A 19320-nucleotide genomic window follows, 5' to 3' on the forward strand; every position below is an offset into this window, starting at 1 on the left:
TAGACGGAACTCAATAGGGCACTGTTGAGAAGGTAATGAAAGAGCCAATCAGCAGCTGAAACAGGAGACGTATTGGCCAATCATGTACTGATGCATATGCTGTGTACAAGCTTGCATATGTCTCCACGGTTAATGGGAAGACACAACTGACTCACAATCACTCACTCTGCTACTCGTTAGAAACAGGTTAATGAGGCTGCAACAGATGCAGGAAGTCCCCTTTCAGTCCCAAATGTCTGAGACTAATGAGTTTCTATTGACTATATGAGAAGAAATGCCATTACAAAATGACTGATACGCTTCATAATGGTAGGTTGTTACGGTTGTTCGTGGTTAACCTTGAGGCCTCACGGTAAGGCGAACTTGAGTTCGATTTCGTGCCTTCTGCTTTGTGTGAAGCAGATCAGGCAGCTTTTGTTAAGAGCGGTTTATTGTTCAGGTGGCAGTTAGAGTGGTGCCTGTCAGACTATAGCCTTGTTACATTTAACTAGCCGTCTCTGACAGTCGTGATGCAAAATATCAGCACTTTCAGCCTGAAATGTGTCAAGAATATGGGCAGCATAAAAGTTCTTTTTTTTAATGAAAAAGAGTCAAATCAACAGGATTTTTCTAAAACGCTGTTTTCGCCTCTTAAAGAACTTTACTAAGATGATGTTTCTCCCTAAAGTGATTACATTTTTCTATAAGGGATAAACAAACACTCTGTCTGAATAAGGAGAAGTCAAGCATAAGGTAAGCAAGGAATGACCAAATATTGATGCCAGCTTTTCGGACTTGAAACACATTGATGCTGCTTGGTGTCGAACCACAATTACCTACAAAGTCAAATATTCATGAAAAAAACAACAACATCCAAGTTGGACCCAAACTGCCTCGTGTTTGGCAAGAAACGGTGCTCATATAAGATCCCGTCACTGATATAGCTTGATTGAACTGCACAAACATCAACAATGTAATCAGATGAAAATAAAGGGGAAAAAATAGCGAAGAAGATCTGTGATGTGAGGTACTGAGGACTGCTTACTTTTTGAAAGATCAAACTTTCAAATGAAAACTAAAGATTGCAAAGTTAGCTGACAGTTTTGAATAAGCTAGACTTCAATACTGTTTTTAATCAATTACAGAAGCACAGAAAAAAACAGAAGTACTAAATGCCTATTAGTAGAAAATGGGAAAGGTTTCTGTTTTTGTGCTCTACTTTGTAGATGTGGCCTTTTGTCCTCATCGTATCTATAATGTCTGCTATATCACTGAAATTCCATTTCACACACAATGGGGAACTACTATTTTTAATGTAACATCGTAAATGCAGCAGGGGTTTGAAGGCAATATTACCCAGAGTCCCACTGAAAAAGAAATGAGGATCAAACTGATCTTCTCTCCTGCTCGGATACTGAATTACACTTTTTTGTCTACAGGCTTGTAATTTATGACGTGTCATTCAAAGATCTATAGTGACTTTAGTGATTTTTCTTTATCATATTATGTTGCTCTTCAGCTTCACGGGAAGTTTATTGTATCAGTATTATAGACAGTAGGGACTACTGTATTTGATTGTATAACACTATATCCTCTTGGCTTTTATTATATTTTATCTCCACAACTCCGTCAGGGGTGGAAATAGATTAGCTAAACTTGCACACCATCTGAGGAATATTCAGAATAAACCCACAGTCGTTGTGTGGCACTGTCACATTGGCAGGTTCTTCTGTAAAGCACACAAAAGCTCGCGCCACCCTTAACCACCACCCTTAAAAACAAGTAATCTGTGAAATCTGTAGTACCTTTGTGACCTGCCAGCAAACTCCTCCACATAAAAGCTCAGCTGCAAACTGGAATCTAGGTTTAACAGAGGACAAACAAGCAGAGGACAGACCTTTGGAGCGCGTCCCGCAGCCCAATAATAGAAATCACTTACATTAACAAAATAATAATCGTGGGATCTGTGAGTATATCTTTAACCTTTGGGTATAATAATTAAACTGCTATTAGAGGACACATAAAGGTGGAGGTATAGTACAGGTGAGGAAAGCTTTTTCTGAATGTCGGTGGTTTATGTGTCACAATGACATACAAACCACCTACGAGAGATGCAAGATTTTCCGTGGGCTCTAATCTTTGCTATTTGCTGAAACAAGCTGCAGAAATCTGGCAGCGCAAACACATTCAGTCCCTATTATAAGGATTTGGTAAGTTTTTCATACCACATGTGACATAACTGCCATAGATATTCACAATGACTGATCCACAGCAGGAAAAATATACTTTGTCCCCTCTTGTTAAAGCAAGCATTCAGGATGAGTGTTTACATGGCCGCAAGCGTGTGGATGAAATGCAGAGTGGAGTGCACAGTTTCTAAACTGGAGAGTTTAATTTGAAGTGTCCTTGGTGTCTGAAGTTTACAAAGCAGGTCGTCCATTATCTTTATCAGGATTCAGTGAGGTCATGACGGCCTCTTATGCAGTCCACACACCATATGATAGTAGTCATAAAAGGCTGCCTTCTGCTGAAATCCAGATCAATGTGACTTGAATGAATTTCAGCACATTATTATTGACTCTTTGATATGTGGAACAATAATGTAGGACCATGCTCCTGTGAGTCATGAACAACATGCAATTTGCATTCTTGCAGGAAACTGCCTGTAAAAGATGTGTTTGGCAAAATGAAAAAAAATGGGTGGAGGAGGGAGGAGGGGGGACGCATGCTTGAATCATTTCAAATGAAAAACTGACATGGGGGTAGTTTTGCTCTGATGAATTAATTTGTCCGATGGGCTGCTTGTAAAAAGAAAAAAAGGACGTGAGTGGTGCCAATGAGCTCCCATTAATTTAAGGAGGAAGCAAAGAAATGTGCAGTTTTCAATTACCAGTTTTATTTGGACAACATACGTTAAACCGCATTGGTTTAAAGACGATCGTATGTCATAATTTAATTAGCCGAGCTAATTAGCAGTATATTCCACCAGTGGCAGCAATCTAATGAGTTGATAGCTTAATGGGTTCAAGTGTGTTGAAGCGTCTCTTTGCACCGGAGCTCTGAGAGAACCAGAGAAGGCGTTGCTGGAGGGGAGCTTGATGTTAGTGCTCTCCTGAGCAGCAAGGATGTTCAACGTCTTCAAATTCCCAGTTTGAAGGCAGCAAACAGCCTAAGGAGAGGCACGGTTTCCTGTTTACACAATGACTGGCTATGAAAAACAAAACACTTTTAGCAAAAATGTGGATTTGAAAGTAACTTAATAACAAAGCTAATCTGAAAGATGATAATTATTGTATGCCAAGTGCTAAAGATTGATATATATGATGATATATTATTTTTATGTATATTACAATACAGTACTTTTTGTTCCTATTAGTTGTTGCATTTATGAAGAATCTCTCACAAAGCAACACTTTGAGCTCCTTTAAATTTCTCTACATGGGGCAGACAACAACAATCAGCGCTGACATTTCCCTTGCTGGGCAAAACGCCTCGCACAAACTTTTAGCCAGCTGAGACTAAGAGCCTTGATAAATCTCTTCTGCCTGTTGCTGCATTTTACCACCAATACTAAAAAAGTCTTTTTGCATTTTCCCCATAATTACCGAGTGCTTTCAAAAATCCCGTTTGGTCATTCATGCTGGTTTCAACAGTCTTTTAAATTGTCATTCAAAGGTCATTTTTATGTTAATGTTCCTTCCAGCTTAATTCAGATTTGTCTGAATGCAAAACCAAAAAACAAACAAACAGGAAATTTCACCTCTCGCCATCTTTATCACTAAGATCACGATCTGTGTTTGTGTGTGCTGCACAGGCAAATAAACAAATGTCTTAACATCACTGCAAATTAGAAACGGGTTTGTTGCGACTCACACACAATTTAGATTTATTCATTTAGATACATAAATATCACTTTCACAATGGCTGACGTAGTAAGAGTGCAGTCGCGGCAAACCGCGGTAACCAGGATGCTTCGTCATTCAGAAATTCACGAAAGAATGAGTCTACTGGATGTAGTGCTAGGCCACCAATAGACCTGAACTGAGACAGTCCACCTTCTGCACCCACAGAAGTTTACAAAGAGTTAAAAGCTGCTGTAACAAACTAAAATAGGGCTGATAGAACTGTTTTCCTGCTGACTGGTACTGTTGTTTGTATGAAAACATGAAAGGAGACTGCACGGCCCTCAGGTGAACCAGTGGATGAAATCAGTAACTAAGGATGCGGTTAGTCAGAAAATGCTCTATCCAGCCAGTGGGCTTCACGTTTCAGTTGAGATGAGTTAAACGCTCTCAACTATCACAGATGGATAAGTGATGTTAAAGGCTGATGAAGGAATCTGAGCACGAGTCTTTAGATTATCCACAGTGCTGATGTAAATGTAATGTAACCCAGCTATTATACAGTAGACCGTAATAGATTCATCACCCTCACTTGCTGTTGTCTTAGAAACATTTCTATATACATGTTTTTTTCAGAGACTTCATGGCCAAATATGTGAAAAGGAAAGATACTCTTTGGTATTTGGCTGCAGACTGAGTGGCATCCAGGTCATTCACAGTGATCCTCTGCTCTTACTACAGAGTTTTCTGCTGAGATATTTTATTCTTAAAGGATATAGTGGAAGTAAAAAAAGTTCACCGGCAATCTGGCAACAACTATTTATATCAAAAACTCAGAATTAAACAACTGAAAGCTGCGTGACTGCAGACCACTAACAGGTCTTGAGAGCTTGAAAAGAAAGCAATTGGGCTTCGTTAGGTTTCTGAAGACGTTTCACTGCTCGTTCAAGAGGCCACTTCAGTACTTGAAAAGCTGGATGTGAGTCTCACGTAATAAACCTCTAATGGCTGCTGTTCCCTTTGGGGGTGGTTCTGATGGTCATTATTAATCATGTGAACAAACGTGTGGGTCATTCCTGTAAGTCACACTGTAAGTCAACACGTCTGTTCAATGATGGTTGATCCCGGTACACAGTTAGCCTCCTTTATTCCTCTTTCAAACCATCTGTCTTCTTGGTCCAAACTAGAATGCTTGAAAGAGTGACCTTTGTCCTTTAGGTGCAGGTTTACAGCTGATTCTTGTCCTGTTGAGGGGACTGTCTTATGCTGTGCCATGAGTTTGTGGAGTGGGTTTTCTTGCATGTAGGGGTCAAAGCACTCCTCACTGCACAGCATACTGTTTAGCTTGTGTCTGGGTGTTTTGTCCTTGGGATGAACCTGGTTTTGACTGAGGGTGATCAGGACGCTGCAACACCGGGCAGAGAGCGTTCCCTCTGAGGCAGAAGGGAAAGAAAAGGAGCACACACATAAAGAAAGCTCATACAATACATGTTTATTCTAACTGGGCCTTCATTAAATCATCAAATGCAAAGGAAAGAATGTCAGAAACCAGAGATGTGCCAGAGAAACTTGTAAGAATTTTCTCCAAGCATAACATCCCGGTGCATCTCAGACTTAGCAACAACCTCAGACAAAAGCTGAACTACCATGACCTGGATGACTGAGAAGATACACAGACACCATTAACAGGTGTTTTTGTGATTTGGCACAGGTGACTCTAACACAATGTTAACTGCAATGTCAGATTCTATAAGGTTTGATTTGTGCTTACAGACTAGAATTTGTTGCTGACATTGGAATCATGGCCCGGGACGGTCCAAATACCCTCAATAAATACATTTTTTAAAAATCGCTAATTCAGTGACAGAAAAATATATAGTTCTTCTGTAATCTTTCAAAAGCACAGGCTTAATAATAGGAATATTAGTCTGCTGGGAAAAAATGATGCTTTATTTATTTAGTTGAATTAAAGCAGGAAAAGGCTAACAGCGGAATCAGCCAACACAATGTCAGGGGGATGTTTATTTATTAATTATTTTTATTACATAATGCAATTCTAGAATGAAGAGGAACACACATTACCTTAAACTTTGTTACTGGCTATGGTGATTTCCAATCTTTTTAACCTTAATGTGACCTCAGTAAGGGTTGCACATCACGAATATGTTACCATGGATTAATTGAACTTTGATCCTTTTTCGTGCTTTGCAAGCTGACTTCTTTTTAAGTGCGCATGGAAACTTGTTTTTAGCACAGATTGCACAAGATTTTGTTTTCACACTTTGATGCCCCAATGGTTTTTATTTTTTCTTGTACAACAAAATATTATCAAGCAGTTTCCACAATCTGGAGCCACATGGCAGCAAGTTTTATGCTGGCATTCGTGTCTTGTTCACAAAAGTTGTTCAATACTGACACCAGAGAAGTGTGTGGGCTGGGTGTAGATAAAAATGTCACATGTAAATACGAACCAAATGAAACGTGTTGACCCTAAAAATGATGCAAAAATGCTTTTGGCCAGTTCAGATGGCGTGATTAACTATCCAAGATAATATTCCAATTAATCTTGCAAGTAGGTCATATGGCTTTAAAGTCTAAAACGTTAAAGTTTCATTTTGTTTCTCTCTGGGCTAATCAGTTCAAAGTTCCATTAAGTTACATAACAACTCGCTCTGTGTTAAGTAAAATAGCTACTGCTATGGTGCAGAATGCTTTGAAAAAGCACCACCCAACCCAGCTCTATATAGACAAAAAAATGAACACATTTCCATGTTGATTTTGTACATAAATGATGTGGTTGGTTCTCCCTGACTTGCATTAAAACATTTTTTAAAAAGCCACCACATGTGCAGGTGTTTTACGCAACAAAGCCTAAATGTACACCACCTGCACAACCCAACAGATAGAGGGTCAAAGCTAATTTGTAGTTTGTGGAGAAAGTCAGTGAGCAAGCTACTATCCTCAGAACCAAGAGATTGTGGTTCACCTGAGAAAAATGGCAGGTTTCTCCCTCTATCACTCATAGCAAATGTGACCCTTATTCTCCAGGAGTGAAGGAGGAAGATGTGTGGTTGTATTCAGTCACAAAGAAGAGTCCAACATTATGTTCAGTTCTGACACTTACATTTTGTGTTGGCCACATATGCTCTTTATGTTTTCATCAGTGTACTTTCTGTTGCCTATTTCAAATGAGTTCACTGCAGCTTATAGGTGTGTGTGTGTGTGTGTGTGTGTGTGTGTGTGTGTGTGTGTGTGTGTGTGTGTGTGTGTGTGTGTGTGTGTGTATTTGAGCTGCTATGGCAAACAAAAGCAAAGTTGAGAAGAGCCTGAGTGGCACATCCCTCAGAGAAAACACACACCTAAAGTGAGAGGACAAATATAAGGCCCTAACCTTACGGTGTGTTCACACCGAACGCGATGGACGCGAATAGAGCGTCAGGTTTACATGTAAAGTCAATGGAAAGGCGCGATGACGCGCGATTGCGGGTCCCGCGAAAATTCGGAAGCAGATTTGCGTCGCGAAAACGCCAAAACGCGTGAAACGCGCGTCAGTGCAGCGCGTCTGGCGCGTTTGACTCGCGAATAAAACCACGCGCGTGAGTTTTTGTGTTGCATTTTGTGCATACGCGCGTTTCGCGTCTACCGCTCGAGTTGGAAAAATCTGAACTCCAGCGTCAAATCGCGCCGCGACAACCAATCAGGAGCCTGGTGACGTGGCTGTTACCTAGGTCAAAGGGGCAGATCCAGCCAAAGCCTTTCATACTTCAATGGAGGGGAAGGCTAATCAATGCGGTAGCAAACAACTCGGAGCTGTACAACACCAGCTGCTTTCAGTACCGAGACAGGAATAAAAAGGACCGAGCTTGGAGGAAGATATGTGAAGAGATCGGGCAACCTGGTAAGTTCATTCATTTCTCTTTTGAAAGTTTTCACTGACCCGGGGAAGTCGCACAAAAGCTAGCAAGCCACCGCTATTTTCCCACTGACGTACAAATACCGTTCTGCTTTTATGCATGTTGTCATTTAGGAATATATTTTATTGTTTATTAATAAACAGCACACAGTGGTCCCGCTGTTCATCCGTCACTGCTTTGCTTTTTCGCTGATTTTTTATTGCACCGGACAGCATTGCATTCTGCAGCCTGATTGACAAATCTCCTCCGTGTCGTGTCTCCTGCGCTTGCCAAATTTATCACGTTTGGTTTTGATAACCATCACGTCCAATAGAAAAAACAGCACAAAAACACCCATAACTATGAGCCTCATTCGGAAATAGACACCTGCACCGTGAGGGAAAAAGGCGCACGAAAGTGGCGGGCAGATGAAGACAAACCGCGGCATAATAATACTTTTACGTTTTGCAATCTACAAAGGTTTGCACTTTGAGAACCAATTGTGAGAACTGTGACCAGGGGCTAGTTATTCTGAGAACCCCTGCAATAAATGAGGGACCACTGTCTACTCTATGATTATTATATTCAACCTGTTAACATTTAATACTGTATTGATAGAACCAACTGATTCTGCAGCAGAGCATCCCCAGTCCCTGAGCTCCTGCTGCTGCACCCACAGATATGTACAGCAAGCACTGATACCTTTTTAGTCGGTGGGATTCCCTTGTGATCACCTTTACTAAATATCTACAACCAATCTGATTATATCCTGTTATTGTTTTTTTTTTTTTCTTCAATGTTGAAATTAAAATCTAGTAGCAGCCTTCTCATTTCTTTGTGTTTTGTGCTGTTTTACAGGCCCACAGAGGAGGACGGCTCCGAGGCAGATGAGGGACGGGTCCCAGGACGGTCCATCGGCGGTGGAGCTGGCCATCCTGGAGTCCCTGAAGAGGCCACACCAGTCTCCAATGGAGCATTTCCTCCTCAGCCTTGTTCCTGCTCTGGAGAGCAGCTGGTCCTTTTTATTACTGTCTCTCTGTAAATTCTTATATTTTATATATTTATGTTTAATGTTTTTCTGTTTGAGACTTTTAATATTATTTCAAATAAATTTTTATAATGACTAATGTCTCAGTTCTACTACACAGCAAATGTTGGCACACGACTTGACACATGTAGAATTTATTTCATATTATACTAATGACAAAATATACTGATACAGTGGGATGCAGAAGTTTGGGCAACCTTGTTAATAGACATCATTTTCCTGTATAAATCGTTGGTTGTTACAATAAAAAATGTCAGTTAAATATCATACAGGAGACACACACAGTGATATTTGAGAAGTGAAAAGAAGTTTACTGGATTTACAGAAAGTGTGCAATAATTGTTTAAACAAAATCAAGCAGGTGCATCAATTTGGGCACCACAAAAAAGAAATGAAATGAATATTTAGTGTATATCAATGTGTGTGTCTCCTATATGATATATGGGGTGCCTTTGTCTGGATGTGCTTCCCATCCAGAGCTGCACAGCACAGAGGAAAGTTCCAGCGCTCCTGGAATCCCTCTGTGATGGACCGCCAGTCTCCAGGTGAAGGCACAGCCATGAAGTCGTCCACTAGACAGTCCCAGATGGACGTCGCTGCCTGGGGGGTGATCTGGCTCACCGTGGACACACCGACTCTGAAACTGAACGCGATGGTCCTGAAGGAGTCCCCGGTGACAAGGAACCTGGACAAAATTGTTCAAAATCAGTATTATGTGTACTGCAGTTACAAAATACATCATTCAAATTCCAAAATACTTTTGTGATGTCAGATATAAATCACAAAACTTAAATCTTACATAAAACATTTTGTAATTATAAGGATAATTACAAAATGTATATTAGATAATATCTAAAACAGTTGTGTTTTGTTTTAACTTTAACATATCATAATTTGATTGGTAGCAACTTTCACAACTACAGTGAGCCAATCACTCATAATTCCTAAACATGTCAATCAGGTAGGAATGAAGTAAGACATTAATAGAAATAAAGAGTTGTATGTTGACATGTAGCCCTTTCCTTGCTTAAATCATTAATATTTTTGAAAAATTAATCTGTGATAAGACAGCTTATCAAGATAGAACCATGTAACTAGAGATGAACCAAACTGTTCACAGTTTTATCTAACTCTCAGTTTTAAGAAAGGCTGGTGACCCCTGCTATAGAGTCTGACAGCTGCAGGGATTATATACAAATATTCAACTATCCCAGAATTAAACCAGGTCTAAATAAAAAGGAGTGAGTATCACTACAAGGTTAACTCAGTGGTGCTAATGCTACAGTTTGATATCAGCAAACACCGAGCGCATACATTGATGTGACACCACAGCCATGCTATCATGCAAACACTGATAACAGCATAAATCGAATTAAATCGGGGCTTGATGAGAGCTTCTGAGTATCACTAGAAATATTATAAAGAGTCGTCTCTGTACCACAGTTTGCTTTCAGTAAACACCGAGAGCATTCACTGTTAGCATAGCACATCCATGTTAGCAGTGTATAACTGGATGGATTAGCATATTAGCACAGATATCAATAAAGGACTACCGTATTAAATAGTTTTACTAACCTCAGGCAAGACGGACAGGCGCTCTGCAGGTGGGATTGAGCGCCTGTAGTTGGTGTCTAGGCGGGCGATGCTGGGACCGACGAGGGAAAGCAGGTCCTCAAACTGGCCGAGTGAATGACGGTGATAGCGCTGGAATCGGCCGTCATCCAGGCGCAGCTCCTGGAGCAAGTGGTGAAACTCACCAAACTGCTCATGCCTCTGGAGGACCTGATGGACCCAGGTACGGCGAGGATGTCCTTTACGCCGCTACTCTGCTCTCCACAGTACATAGAGAAGGGAGACTCTCTCTTCAAGCGCTAGCTCGATAGCTGCCATCTTGCAAAAATACCGGTCTGGCACAACTCCCTCCCACATTCCTCCCACATTTCCGGTTCACGCGCGTCAAAATATCATATTTTGACGCGCGATGGATTTTTCTTGGACACGCGTTGAGACGCGAATGTACACGCGTCAAATTAGGGGCGTTTGGGGCGTTTTATTCGCGTCCATCGCGTTCGGTGTGAACACACCGTCTTCCCCCTACAAATACAGACTGAACTGACATCCTCTGAGTGGGTGTTTGTCGTACTTGAGTTTATGAGTTTCTTCATAACGCTACCAACAGTAAGGAAAGGCTATACTGAGCCTTGAATGAAATTACAATATACTCTAAATATGCAATAAATAAATACAATAGTCTGTCGCATCACATCAAGTTTTCTGCATTTCTTCCACAGCAATAATGAAGACTTGTATTTTTCAGTTTTAGGAACGCTAATCAATATTTTGGGGCAAGGTGATCAGAACAACAGGGCTTGAGGATCAATAAGCCTGACAACAAGTCTACTTTCTAGTGTTTATCCCGCATGTCAGGGTCCGCTTTGCGGCAAATCCGTCTCCATTTGGCACGATCAAAGGCGTCTTCTGGGGTGGCATTGACGATCTTCGTGTCTTCCTTTATTTTATCTATCCACCGTTTCTTCGGACTGCCACGGGGTCGCTGGCCACCAGGCTCAAGCCTCATTGCCGTTTTCGCCACTGAGCTGTCCTCTGAGCGTAATACGTGTCCGTACCACTGTAGCCATGCCTCGCACATTTTCTTCATGATTGGTGCGATGCCGAGCCGTTTTCTGATGTCTTCATTCATGACTTGGTCCCAACGCGTGAGGCCTAGACACCACCTGAGCATTCGCATTTCCATCGTGTGCCTTGCTCGCACGGGTCAATGCCGCATGGATATCCCCGTCGCCACTGATCATCAGTCCCAAGTACTTGAATTGGTCGTCCTTCTTTAGGTCTTCCCCGTCGATGTTAATGGTGCCATCAGTTTGGGGGCCAGCTTCCATGCACTCGGTCTTCTTGATGTTGAGTCTCAAACCATGATCGGCCAGGCGCGTCTTCCATAAACCTGACAACAATGTGAATCATATACTATATCCTTGACTATCACCAGAACACTAGTCCTATGATCATGTAAATAGGCTCTTGTATTGACATTAGAACCATGATCATCAGCAATACACAAATGATGAAATGGAAGAATGGTGTTTCATCCCTCTATTAGTGTACTGAGACCTTACTAAGGCACGTTATGTTGATATTTTACAGACTTATACATGTCTGAGTTAAACACTGGTTATATTGTTTGGAAAGAACAACCTAATCTGGTCAATTAGGGCACAATCATATTTGGAGCCTGGTCATTTTGACCTGGATACTATTTCGATTTTTTAAATTAAAATTGTTATTGAAGAACTACATTTTGTAGAGTAACAGCATTTTGCAGAAACACATCAATACTAAAACTTGTTCATTTGTGAAAATCGTAAAGTCTGCATGTTGGATGGTGGGTGTGGTGATGGAATAAGCCACAAAATTTTTGTATCCCATTTTGGAGTTTGGTGCTTTTCTTTCACTTACTTTTTACTTTTTAATTTTACTCTGTTGATTTTATTGAAAATTATTTGGTCAGATTTAAAAGGACTAGAAAAAAATGGTTTTAATTAAGATTTGCCTCTTCACAGCATTAATGCTACAGACTGAAAAAGGACACCCCTGCTTTAAATGTGACACCAAAGGGTCCAAAATATGAAAACTTTAAAGTTGATGTCATCCAACTACTAAATGGCCTTAGTAATTTGTGGTTACTGATGTGCTGCTCTTGCTGCATAGTTTGACACCAAAGTGTGCCTCATCTTTGCCCTAAAACACGATGACATCCAGTTTAATTATTCATTGGCAGCTGATAATGGCTATTGATTTCTTTAAACCTGCATGACAGGGGTATTTTAAAATTATGACTAGGTGAAGCATTATGGTATTTTTCACTTTCTTTTTTATTTATTCCTTTGTTTAGTGCCAATTTTTTGATAATACTTTTTATCTGTCTTTGATAGATAAAAAGCAGTGGTATAAAACTGGAGCAAAATACAATGGCAATTTGTAAGCTACTGGTAAGAAACTGGGATGTTTTTTATTTAGTGTACTGTAGCTTTGTTTTAGCTAATTCCTCTACAGATGTTCAAAGTCCAGGAAAAAACAGGAACAAATGAATGCTGAAACAATGTTGTTGCAAATACACCAAATACAACTGATTTACACAAGTGCAGTGCGTGGTGCAATTAGACAATCAACATGCAGTCATGTTCACTGCTTTGATATACCAGCAAATCACTGCATGTGGTTGCATGTAAGCTGTGTCAGAGTAAACAAGAAATCAATGCACACTCAGAAAACCAATGTGGTTTTAGTACAAACTGCCATACATTTTAGTATTTGTTATTAAAGGACATGATTAAAAGATTCAAATTTGTCTTATATGTATACACAAGATTTGTTCCTTCAGTGGTGCTAGGTTCAATCATTGTGCAAATGTACTGTTTATAAGATTGGGGGAAACCTGCAGTCAGCTGAGACTGAAGAAGTCTTTTGGGTGAGTGACAAAACATCACTGAAAACGCTATCAGATGATCAGAATGCACTTTTGAGTCATATCCTGTCACCTTCACTGTCACCATATCTCAAGCCAACTGAACATTTATGGGAGATTTGGGGTCAACAGCTTGATCACTTTTGAATTTTGCATTTGAAAAGAAATCATGGATTTAACACAAATACAGCACCAATGCACACATGAAAAATACGACTTCTTTACATCAAAGTTTGCAGTGCCATGCATCTAATTTAGGAAACATTGACTAAACACTTAGAGTCCAAAGTCAATATCCAGTATCTGTGTTACCTCATCCTGGGTTGCACAGTCACATCACAATCCTCTAAAACACAATTGCAACAATGTTACTGAGATTATCTCATTTTTCCACAAGCAAGAATATGCGTCATCAGAATTATCTAGGATTTGACTCTGAGGCTTTTTGTTTTGTTTTTTTTTTTTTTTTTTTTTTTTTTTTTTTTCTAATGACATCAGAAACAGCAGTATGCGACATTACGTGATGGCAGAGCTTCAGTTCATCCTTTGTCATTTTTTTTTTTTTTTTTTTTTTTTTTAATAAATAGGACAGGGGGAATGAATGAGAGAAAGAGGGGGAGAGAAAGAAAGAAAACCAAAGGGGAGAAGAGACGGTGAGAAGGGGGGGGAAGAGAGAGAGAAAAAAAAAAGAACTCCTGGGTCACCTGTATGGAGAAAAAAAACAAACAAACAAAAAAAACAAACAGAGGAGACAGCAAACAACAAAGAGCAACATAATAATAGAGAAAACAAAGCACCATCACAATAAACTAGCTAGTCATAGATATCAATATTTACTAAATAATAAACGATATTGTGCAGCACGCAAGATAGACAGCGCACAGTGTGCTTTGAGGCAGCAGCCAAGAAAGCTTTAGTCCGCGTCTGTGAATACCCATGTGTGCATACCTGTGTGGATCAGCATGCTTGCATTCCAAAGGTTTCTCCATGTAATGATCTGCTAGGGAGTGTGGGGGGGCCACAGCCCCGTCCTCCAGGGTGTGAAGCAGGTATGGAGGAGATCAAAACTCCAGACATCCAGAGGCCCCCAGAACACAAGAGACCATGGAAGACCAACAGAGGGGCAGCCGCGCCACTGTTCCAGTAAGAGCTGAGGAGAGTCCCAGATGAGGGCTCGCCCAGCAGCCGCGGAGCAGAAGTCAGGGGGAGTTGCAGTGACACGCCCGTGAGCTCCGCCGGCCCCCAGCTGTGCCTGAGTGACCGAGCCCCAGGCCGAGAGGCCAGGGGCACCCCACCTCCAAAGGGGCCCGAGCGAGCCCCAGGCCCCAGGCCCCGACAAGCGGCCGCCAAGGAGTGAGCCGGTGTGTACCCGGACGCCCACCCCGAGATACAAAGAACCACCAACACACCGACACCTGAGGGAGTCCGCCACCGGCAGGGGAAGTGGTGGTGGGTGGAGATAGGCCTCCAAACCTTGGAGGGCCTGAGGTGTCCCCAGAGAGGTGGCGTCTGACACCCAACCTGACATATAGACACAGACATACAGGCACACACAGACACAAACATCCATTCCCACCCTCATGCTCTCATATGCACTCACTCCACACTCAACCAACGTGGAGACAGACATAAAGAGACGCTGTACACACAATCACACTCCCCAAGCGTACTCTACAAACCGGGTCTAGGTACCCTTGCCCCTGGAGGGGGGAATTGCACCCAGACCCAGGTGGTGTTACCCTTTTCCCTGCGGTGGGGAGAGGCAGACCACCCCGACTCCGCAGCAGCAGGGAGGCCCCACACCCCAGACCGCAGTCGGACGGCCAACTCCTCCTACTAGCCCTCCCGCTCCAGCAGGCCGCAGAGAATGGGGGTGGGAGAAGACTCCAAACCTCCCTCCACCCGCTCATTGTAGTGTTGATGCATATGTGTTCTAAGGTGCAATTAAAACCCAGGAGGGCATGGAGCTACCTGCCAAGGAGCAGCAGGTAAGCGCATAGTCCCTCCTGCTAGCCCTCAATGACTAAGTGTATTTAAAATTGAGAGGTGGGCAACGACGTCAGGGGTGAGGTATACACCCTGATGGTAATTTGGACTCCGTGATTGTGCCCACCCCCAAGATCCTATATGTATGTGTAATGAGAGTGTGAATAATGTGAATGTCTAAGTTGTGGGATAAAATTGAGGCAGAGGCAGCCAGAAGGGGACCGGGGGGGGGGTAGCCTCTGAGGCTTTTTCTAATGTTTTTCCAATAATGAATATTGTTACCTCGAACAGTGGCCATTTTTTTTGGTAAATCGAGAAAGTGTAGTGCAGAGATCAGTCCTAACTCCAGGTTTTCCACTCCCACTTTTATAAATCAAATAATGTGATAAAGTGACACAGACCAACAGTGTAAGACACATTTTGAACAGGCAACCTTTAAAGCTCACCGCTAGGCTTTGACTATGAGAGCAGATTTAGCAAGAAGGATTCTCGGTCAAACCGCATACATGATTCACACATCAAAGTGTCTCAGAATATATAATACATGAAGCATGTGAATTCAAACTGACATCCTTTGGCACATTGGCCGTGAAATCTCTCTCCTGGCTAATCGTTGCCCTTGAGACTTTACATGTTATTCATATATGTAAGAGAATTTAGATAATGGCTTAAATCAAAGTGATATATTTAATTTAAAGTATATGAACTCGTGATCTATTCTGTGGATAGAGCGCTCAGAAGTGCAAGGAGATTGGATATTCATATGTGAGAAAAATCATTATAACATGCACTTGTATTTTGAATTCAAAACTCAGGAGTCAAGTACATCCACAGCACATGTATATCTGAAATTTTCAGACACTCTTTCATCGTGAGCTCAAACAATCATTGTGGATCAGTGTGGATACATCTGTTCCACTGTACATAGGTTGTTTTTCCTGTTTCAGATCTCATCAGGGGCGTTTAATTAATAGGTGTTTATTGAAGAAAACTGTATGTTCTCACATTCAGATCATCCACAGCCATGGACCTGGTTCAGCTGCCAGATTCATAGGCTCTACTACAAATACAGAGAGTAGCTGCTAGGGAGGGAGGCAGTCCAGATGGCTGCATCAATTCCAACATTGCAAATCGGTGTGACTGTAAAGATTTAAGCTGCTGTTTTGGGGGATGGGTGCTAATCAAGATGACTTCTGATCACAGCATACGCAAAACTGCCTGTAAAAGCTGCTAGATGGAGGGAAAGTTTGTCGAAGTTGCTGCACAAATTAATTAAAGACTATACTAAATATTTTACTCAGTATTCAGCTGTATATGCTATTATTATTAGGTTGAACTGACAGGTAAATAACATTGCTAATCAAGTGAAAATGCTTTTCTCGTCTTTCTCTCTATTAGCTAACTCTAAATGGAATATCTAATTTTAGACTGTATGTAAGATGTGACCTTTGCTTCTCATAAATGATGGTGGTTTGATTATCAGTTTTTCTAAAACTATTCTGTATTCTATAACTGTAGCCATTTAATGAGTGTCATTCACCTTGTTAATAATAATAATAATAATGATGTACACTTTTATTGATCCCCGTGGGGAAATTCTTCTCTGCATTTAACCCATTCACTCAGTGAAGCAGTGGGCAGCCACCAGTGCAGCGCCCGGGGAGCAGCGTGTGGGGATGGTACCTTGCTCAAGGGTACCTCAGGGTAGCCGTTCAGGGGATTCGAACCCCTGACCTTCCGATCATGGGGCAACCGCTTTACCTACTTTTCCTTTGTTGTCTTGAATTGTTGTGACAATTCAAGGTTAGTTTTACCCATCAATCTCATATCCAAGTCCCTGAGTTAGTTAAATAGTCTCATTTAAACAGAAATGTTGTGGTTTAGAGCTGTTCACATTTCTGCACAAGTTATAGCAAGATGCAAGTCTGAATCTTATAAATTTATAAATTTATCATATATATTTATATACATATAAATGTATAGATAGGAGCACAGGGTCAAATATGCACAAGAGATATGAATAGAAAATGTCCTTTGGTATACTCAAAGTACAAAGCATATGAAAGACCAGAAAACTTTTTCATCTTCATTTAAATTTAATTTAATTCAAATTTATTTGTTTAGTGTCAAACAACAGTCACCTGAAGACACTTATGTTGTAAGGTGAAGATCTTAAAATATTAGAAAGACAGACCAGCAATCACTCGACACCCTATAAGCACTTGGCGACAATGGGAAGGAAAGACTCCCTGCAATAGGAAGAAACTTCCAGCCACGCTCAACAAATTGCTCTGCCGCAAGAGAAAGAGAAAAAGGCACTCTATAGGGGAGAGATTCAGAGGTTAGTAATTGCCAATGAATAAATACAGCAATGGGTTATGAAAACAGAGAATGAAAAGATATGAGTGAAGAAGTAGCAGTATATCATGGGAAACCCCAACAGCCTGATCCTAATGCTGCATAACTAAGGGGGGATTCTGGGTGAGCTGATCCAGCCCTAGCTATAAGCTTTATCAAAATGTAAAGTTTTGATTCTAATCTGAAAATTAAAGAGTGTCTGTCTCTCGAATCCAAAATAGGAGCTGATTTAGAAATAGGAAAGATTAAAGATTATCCAGGCATTTTTTTTCTTCAGGACATGCCCATAGTTTAACTAGCTGATTCGTATCATCTGGCTTCATGGATTTAAAAAAGCTGGGCGTCATCTACATAGGAAAAAATGTATGCAGTGTTTTCTGTTAACGTTGTCTAAGGAAACGTGTAATGTAAAAAATGATTGGTCCCAACATGGAACTCTTTAATTGTGTGTGAGGAAGACTCCCCATTTATATGCACAAATTGCTATCTTTCAGACTCCAATTTGTGCATTGCAGTCCTTCATTATTAACAGTATTTTTAGTGTTAACAGTGTTACAATTTTATCTGTGATGCAACCTGGGGCTGTTCATGTTTTCCTTGATCAATCCTTTATAGAGGACTTATTGTCTATATTTTCCAGACCAAACAAAAATCTTGTACACACAGTGAGTGCAATGGCCTTTCCTCTCTAATTTATGTGTCGTCTGCTTTAAGGTCCAGATTTGACAGTCATGAATCTGTGATTTCTCGTATGTTACACTATTATCAAAATAATCAGGTTCTGTAGGAGTAAAGTTTTGGTAGCTGTTCTGCATTGTGTTGGCACACAACGCTGAAGAAAATAACAATGGAATCACTTCGTTAACCTTAGTTCTAGCACTTTCAGAAAGACATTTTCTGTAATGAAATGTATTCTTTATTGCAGTGTAATCCATTATTGTAATTTTATTGTTATTAAGAAATGCTCAAACAAAAGAGGGTTTTTCAGGAATTACTGGTGAATGACGTTCTATGCCACAGTTCAGGGCAAGATTCAAAGTGTTATTAAAGAGTTGACAGGCCTATTTACATTTTGAGAGAAGCCACTTCAGTCTAATACAAAATTAAATGATGTGTTGAGGCTGTTATTTACAACATCTACATTAATTACCTACAATAATTATTTTTATCTGAACTGAGCACTAAATCAGTATAAAAAAAATCTGCGAAATTAAATAGAATTTTTGAGTAAAGGCCGGCTGGATGATAACAAAAATAATATTTTTTAAGTTTTTCAATTACAGTGTACAAGGCTAAGAGTTAAGCTTCTGATTTAATAAAAAAAAATGTCCAGTTCTCTGGTTAATAAATATACTGGAGTGAAAAATTGCCGCCACTTCTTCTCTTTGGCCTGTGGTTCAAGGATTCTTACAATTAGTATGACTTGATTAATTTAACAAGCATATTCACCCCATTGTAACCAGGTAATTAAATAAGTAAGTACAATTTATTAATGTAGTGCTTTTAACACACATAAAATTTACAAAGCACAGAACAAGAATTAAAAAGCTACAACACTGTGTTTTAAGAAGAACAGTAAGTGATACAATACAGCAGCGAGGGCCTACACCAAGTGAAAGCACCACCCAGCATATCTATAACAACTGCCATCTGTAGTGCCAACACAGTGTATTTGCACATTTGTCAAACATGAGATTCTTTCTGTCCCTGTTCTTTCATGTTTGAGTACAC

General features: G+C 40.6%; 1 protein-coding gene and 1 long non-coding RNA gene across 5 annotated transcripts in view; both read left to right on the plus strand.

Annotated features, from left to right (window-relative positions):
* tspan4a (tetraspanin 4a) overlaps positions 1 to 19320 on the plus strand; it is a 194360-nt gene that overhangs the window by 108722 nt on the left and 66318 nt on the right. The gene's annotated exons all lie outside the window — the stretch shown is intronic.
* Positions 7217 to 8841, plus strand: LOC146719056 (uncharacterized). The gene is made up of 2 exons (XR_014920904.1): positions 7217 to 7719; positions 8573 to 8841. It is a non-coding gene; the product is annotated as an uncharacterized LOC146719056 (long non-coding RNA).

Source organism: Copadichromis virginalis, linkage group LG1 (genome assembly GCF_057382275.1).
Source record: "Copadichromis virginalis isolate Kocher_CV1m ecotype Utaka linkage group LG1, C_Virginalis_male_GT1.1, whole genome shotgun sequence".
Classification (NCBI taxonomy): Eukaryota; Metazoa; Chordata; class Actinopteri; order Cichliformes; family Cichlidae; genus Copadichromis; species Copadichromis virginalis.